The sequence below is a fragment of the Leptidea sinapis genome, chromosome 35 (assembly GCF_905404315.1).
Source record: "Leptidea sinapis chromosome 35, ilLepSina1.1, whole genome shotgun sequence".
Lineage (NCBI taxonomy): Eukaryota > Metazoa > Arthropoda > Insecta > Lepidoptera > Pieridae > Leptidea > Leptidea sinapis.
The window spans coordinates 5928575-5935556 of NC_066299.1; the positions used below are offsets into that span (position 1 = coordinate 5928575).

Sequence of the window (6982 nt, forward strand, 5' to 3'; positions counted from 1 at the left end):
TACCGACGCCAATGTCAACGGGCTCGGGTTACACAATAAAATTTATTGCTTTTGAAGTGTTTCGGCTTGTTTGTAAAAACGAACGTCAATGCTTTTGTTATTAAACAAGCTAGCGCTTTGTTGGATAATATAAGCAATAGATACTGCGTAATTTAAACAAATTTCGTTTAAAGTAGGGCATGTCATGCATTTTTTATGATTTTTTTTTAGGTTTACCTACAGATTACATTTCGATTATTACTAATGAATGTAGTAACTTTTTATAACTAAAACATACTTCAAAGTTACTAATTAGTAATAGAATAGTTACTAAAACATCATAGATAATAGAAAAAATAAATTTTTAAACCGACTGCTACAGATAATTTTTAAGGCTGACCGCATTTTGACGGCTTGTCGTATTTTACACAGATAAAGTTTTAAAATTAAATTAACTTGGATATTTTTTTTGTTTTGCCTTATTAAAAAGAAGGCTAGATAGACCATCTAGCCTTCTTTTAATATCCTACGAGCTTTATTGCTAATAAATACATTAAAATTACTGAAAATAAATAAATTACGGAAACACAAATTGCTTTACATTGTGTAACGTTGTAGTAGACTCGCGGGTACTACTACTGTTTCGCGGGTATAAAATACACGAATGCAAAATAATTACAATTTGAAAAGCAGAAATAATTGCAATGTATTCTATAAAGGTTGCTTTTATGTTTCTTTGAATTTAATACGAAGAAAATGTAGCATAAACTATTATTACTTTTAAACATGAGATGTCTGACTTGAATTTTTAATATTTGGCATAACGTTTTGAGAATGATATCTGCAGCACATTATATAGATAGTTAAAATTGTAGCATTAGTATATTTATTTAGTTATTTATTTATTAATCAACAATAATAAATAATAAAGTAAATAAATCACAGATTTGAATATTGTGAAATGTAGACTTAAAGTCGATTGTTAGACCTTGGTGAAAGCGGGTAAACAGTAACCCTTTTGCGATTCTTCCATCTACAGAGATTTTATTACTTTTCATTTTGATTTTCAGACAGGATGGTCTCTTAAGAGAAGTGGCCAGAACGTCAATTTCATATTTAAACCCCTTTTTTTTGTGTATTCTCAATAGACGACTCACCAGAAATCCATCATCCCGCCATAGTTTTTCTGTTTAAGTTTGTCTACCATACATCAATTTGAATACGTTAAATTGTCAAAGTATTAAGATACTTTAATAAAAAATATAAAGAGTAATGTGCCGTAGAAATATTATAACTAATGGAAATATCTAGCACAAAATGTAGTAAAAAAGTTATTTACAGGAAAGCAACCTCAGTCAACATTTCGAATTCGGAACGTTTTTTAAATATCACGACACTTTTAAAGCAAGTCTGTAATCTAATATATAACATTCTCGTGTCATGGTGTTAAACTTAGAACTCCTCCGAAACGGCTTGACCGATTCTCATGAAATTTTGAGTGCATATTGGGTAGGTCTGAATCGGACAACATCTATTTTTCATCCTCCTAAATGTTAAGGGTGGTCCACACGAATTTTTTTTTTGATTTTTTTTGACATTTTTTTATAAATTTGTTTGATTATGAGTCAGCATTAAGAAATATACACAACTTTAAATTTACACCCATCTACGATCAACAGTTACTTTTGTATCACGATTTTAATATCGGCAATACAACGTTTGCTGGGTCAGCTAGTATGTTAATATGATTGAAAACCATTTCAATTTTTTTCAGATGGGTTAAAAACAAAAAAAAACTGCTCTTTAAAGATTTTAATTTTCGAAGTGAGAGCTTCTTAAGCCTTGTTAGGCACTGGTAGAGGAAAATCTTATGGGTTCCCGACACCAGCATGCTCATGACAAAATATAATTAAAAAAAAAGAAAATACAGTTAGACACTTTTTGGATGGGTAACATCTCGTGAGTTCGCATCACCTAAATGCTTATAGCCGTATATCTGTAGTTATACAGCTGACGTATTGTGCAACATTAGTGCTGTGTATATCTTATAAGTGAAACTGAATGGATTTAGTGAAAGGTTCAATGTGTATATACTGTGCATTATTATAATAGTGTTTTTGTTTGATTAATATAGTATTGAAAATAAGTTTCAAAATAAATTGTATTGAAACAGTGTGAAATATCAAATATTAATTCAAATAGTTCTAAGTTTTCACTTCAGTCAGCAGTCTCTACAACTACATACTTTTTGGCTTAGTTAGAAGAACTGTGTAATAATAGTGACAAAAACTCACCAACTATTAAATAATTTTGGTATCGGAGAAAATTTTACAAAAGAAAACTATGTTAAAACAATTTTGAGTAAAGATTCCTGTCACGTTCGAAATTATAAATTTTAATATTATAACAGTAAGCAATCGTCCGAAAAAAGGATCTTTGCGTGAAAAAGATAAGAATGCTGAAATGTAGAATCTCAAGAAAGTAATCTTCGCCTTAATCCAAGGACCCTTCGCAACCTCGACTGAGATAACAACCGGAATTGTATATCTGAAGCGTGTTCTCTTTATATCATCTCAAACATCTACAATACCGTAGATAATTTATACGACTAGAATCTAGATAGAGCCTCGAGACAAGCTATGTCTATTCTATTCTTCCTACTGCGGCTTCTGTGAAAAAGCTAGGTCTTACACTCGCAATTTGTATGTATTAGTGTGCGTGCATTGCTCAACATAGTGGTTCACTGTCACCTTCTTTTATCAACGTTTTCACAGCTGTCACAGTATATCTATGCATATAAATGATTTAAGATCTCTTAGATCATTTATGCGTCTTGATAGACTGACAATTAAGAGTAGGTTTAAACTATCTTAATTGTACTCTTATTCTATAAAAAGTATTACAGATTGCGCAGGTTCTCAACTGTACAGTAGATCCTGTAGATGAAGCCACAACCCGAGAGTTCATAATATATTAATAATAAAATCATACCAAGATTCACGAATGCGTCCCATGCACATGCGTCAAGCGGACGGTGGGCTTAATTGGTAAGAGCGTTGAGACCCCTAGGGGTTCCAATCCCCTATCGTCCATATATTTTGGAACAAATTAAATTTGACGAATATGACTTAAAATAACAAACTGCATAGAAATACACATTTTTGATATTTCAGTATGAACTCTGAACGGTATTTTTTCCTAATCTCATATAAATTTCGTCTCATTTTAATACTTAACAGCTTATTCTTAGCATTCGTAGTATTTAGATTAAAAAGCATTTTTGAAACAATATAACGTTTTTTTTATGAGTGTATTTTTAACAATCATTTATTTCATCCACCTTAGAACAGCGGCTATCATAGAAAGTATACCTACAAAGAAACATTATTATCACCGTACACCGTAGAGGGGGAAAAACGGAAGAGATTTAATGAACGAATTCCGTTAATCCACTCTCTCAAGCGCGGCGTGGAAGTACTTACATACATTTCCGAGTAAATATTCTAGGCTGGTTGTACATGGGTCGATAAGCGAAATAGCCATATTTGCTAAAACAATTTTTCTCGTAATTATTAGAGGTCTATTAAAAAGAAAACCACCGCTTATCTTAAACAATTATCATATTCAGAAACGGAAAGTCTACTGTAACCTACTCACTAAGAATTACACACACACACACATACATACATATATTCACATTAAGATTTTATTTATTTAATTTTGTTTCGTTTGTCATTGTCATTTGTCGAGGAATCACTGACCCCGAAGATACAGATTTAACTAGTTTCGGGGTCAGAGGTCAACCTCTTTTAATATCACTGCAAAACTGTTTATCAATGTTAGTATTATTATAATTTGCGATAAAAAGATGTAAATAATTAGTTTTATGTAATAATATTGTATATTTAGTAATTTTAGTTATTTGCAGTGAGTATAATAGAAAATGAAATAAAGTATTATTATTATTTTTAATTTTTCAAATTAAGTCAATATAAGGAATGAAGTCGATAATAGGTCAAAGTCGGTGCTTTCAGATCCATAAGTGTTGGATAAAGGGCGAAAAAAACCTGTAATTATCCTGGTGTTGCAAAAGCATCGACGATACCACTCTGTACACTTAAATCTTTTAGTCGTGACGCATTTGAGAGTCGATAATTTAAAAAAAGAATCAACACTGTTTGTTATTCTTATATTTTTATGTACAAAATTGGCAACGCTTACAAAGTGTACCTTATTATGCTTAGTACAATATTAGGCTATTGAAATAGTAATATATGAAAATAATTCTTTGTTTTAATAGCATGATATAAGAAAAAACTATAATATAATATCGCCTCAATAGGGCTACTGGAAGCCCAAGTGCTGGCAGCTCATACAAATGCCTAGGCTTGCCCGTATCTGCTGATAGGTCAATCTCTTATCTTCCTCTATCATGCGTCGCACAGCACTGATGTTATCTTCAGTAGACGTCCCTCACGCGGATCATCATTGAGATTGCTACGTCGACGCTTAAACTCGTTAAACCAATTGTAAATAGTGGCACGAGATGGGGTTTCATTAAAAAGTGCTAATCGCAGTCTATCATAGCTTTGTTGTTGAGTAAGCCCACAACGAAAGTCATAATAATCATTGACCGAAAATTTTCTCGCGTTAGGTTCATTTTCACGTTTAACAAGAGCGATTTGCCGTCAATTCACAAAAAGAAATGACAACTGAATGCAATATACTACATTAGGTTACCAAAGAGTAAGTTCTTAAATTGAAATTCAAAAAAAGTTTTCATTAGCAATGTTTCTAACTGGCCAGTTCTAAACATTTTCAGTGTTACCCACTTATTTCGGTCAGCGGATCACCCTAACTATCCAACGCGGAAATGCTGCCAGTATTCTTAGTATACTTACCCGTTACGATCGCTTTAATTTAATGTAATCATATTGTAAATATAGCTATAAAATTCGTTTTGTTGGAGTAAAATTATAATTATATCAGTATTGATACTTAATAATATTTTACTAATATAAAATCAACCAATAATTGTCCATGATTGATACTATTGGCAATCCAATCACCAAATTCAATTTGGATAATGTTAATTATTATCCGCTTGTTGTAGAGATGATAGATTCGTAACAACATATTATTGAGTTATAGCATCAGCTGAATTATTGAGAAAATATTTTTATCACTTAAATATTAAATTTACATTTAAAATCATATTAATAATGATATTTAATTATGGTTAATTATGTCATAATTATGTTTTTAACTTTTTTCTTTTTTCCGTCTTCTCTTTCTGCCAATGTTCATAATTTTATTGCGAAGTATTTAGTATAGAAAACAAAACCTTTTGTTTTAAGGAAATTAATCTTGAAAATATTATTAATTAACTTCGGGAAGCAGTAGCAGGTATATCGTTCATATTTTTTTGTATTTTTTATGTACAAAATCTAGTGTACTTTAAGTCATTAGTCGGTAAGTTTATTTGCCTCTATGCCAACAAGAAAGTATAATTTGAAATTAATATTGAAATTTTGTTATCCCATAAAAGTATGGCAGCATTGTAATAAATTAAATATTATGTATTTAAATACTCTGAGCCTAACTTGTACAATGTAGTTTTGGCAACCCTGTTTGACGCGTCTCCAATTGAATAACATTTTTTACCTAATGTTATCTCATAATTTTTCATGGAACCAAATAATATTATCTAAGTAATATCTTTGATATTAAATATTCCCGTTTCCCTACTCTTAAATTATTAAAAGATTATTGCTCAAGTGTACATTTTAATTTTTATAACTTACTTAATAAAGTTATATAACAATGCTTACAAACTCGTGCTTCATAAGTTTAAGCAAAAATTTGCGAAGAAGAATCATAAAATTCTTCACCCCACTGACATGAATAAAGAATAATGCCAGCTATTTTTCTGATAAAATATTACTTAAACTACGTTTTCTTTAGATAGTATTATATTTAGAACGTATAATTGTATATTTATGGCACAGCAAGAACTTTTATGAGAAAAAGGACGAGACGTTGAAGACGTTCACCAAATGGTAAGTATTACAATGGATTGCCTCAGGTTTCTAAATTGAACCCAAAATTATGAGTGGTATCGCAATTACGCTCGTCAATAGAAGACAAAAGATATTCAGTTTCATTAGCCCAGTAATTTCACAAGCTACTGCGCCATTCAAACTAAGAAACATTTCAGATGAAAACAAAAAACGGCGTGCAAAGAAGCCTCCCTCTAGTAATTGAAAACTTCTTATATTTTTCCTTAGATATTTTTTTAAGTATGCTGCAACTTCATTACTACATTATCATACCTGTCTTTGCAGTATTTTCTCTTCTGTAGTAAGTAATGGACTGTTATCAAAAACTTACAAACCAGTCAATATAAATTTAATATAATATAATAAAGAATAAAGAATATCGTAATATTTTTTTACATAACTGTATACAAAAATAAAAATGCTCACCTAACTGAAGTTTTCAAGAACGATAGTTTTGCATTCGCACAAACAAAACCACAAAACTAATTCACAGTGTTTTAAAAAAGTTACAAAGAACATACAATAAACTTTAAAACTCATCTACGACCTAATCGTCAAATTCACATTTTTCTCAAAAGTTATTTCAAATCCCACTTCAACTATTTTATAACCTGAACGTAAATTATTTTCGCGAAACCGGACTTTATCAATCAGTTTGAGCTCACGTGCACTTCCGTTGAGTCTCAATGTATACTGGCTCGTACGGAGGCTGCTATGTCTACGCATGCGCTGTCGCAATCTTCATTACATTAAACTTGAATAATTTGTTGGGAAAAACTAAAATTTTTGTATAGATTGTACAATCTCTGAAAATAATTCCAATTATACAGTATTTCGACGTAATCGTTTATTAAGAAATTAGATTTGTTGCTATCATCATCATCAGCCGGAAGATGTCCACTGCTGGATAAAGGTCTCCTCCAAAGATCTCCACGACTACCGAT

General features: G+C 30.9%; 1 protein-coding gene across 1 annotated transcript in view; it reads right to left on the reverse strand.

Annotated features, from left to right (window-relative positions):
- Nucleotides 1-6713, reverse strand: part of LOC126975343 (alkaline phosphatase-like) — a 124970-nt gene extending 118257 nt beyond the window's left edge. Inside the window, exon 1 of the mRNA XM_050823189.1 lies at nucleotides 6465-6713. The gene's annotated coding sequence lies outside the window, so the exon portion shown is untranslated. The remainder of the gene's footprint in view (nucleotides 1-6464) is intronic.
- Nucleotides 6714-6982: the final 269 nt, after the last annotated feature.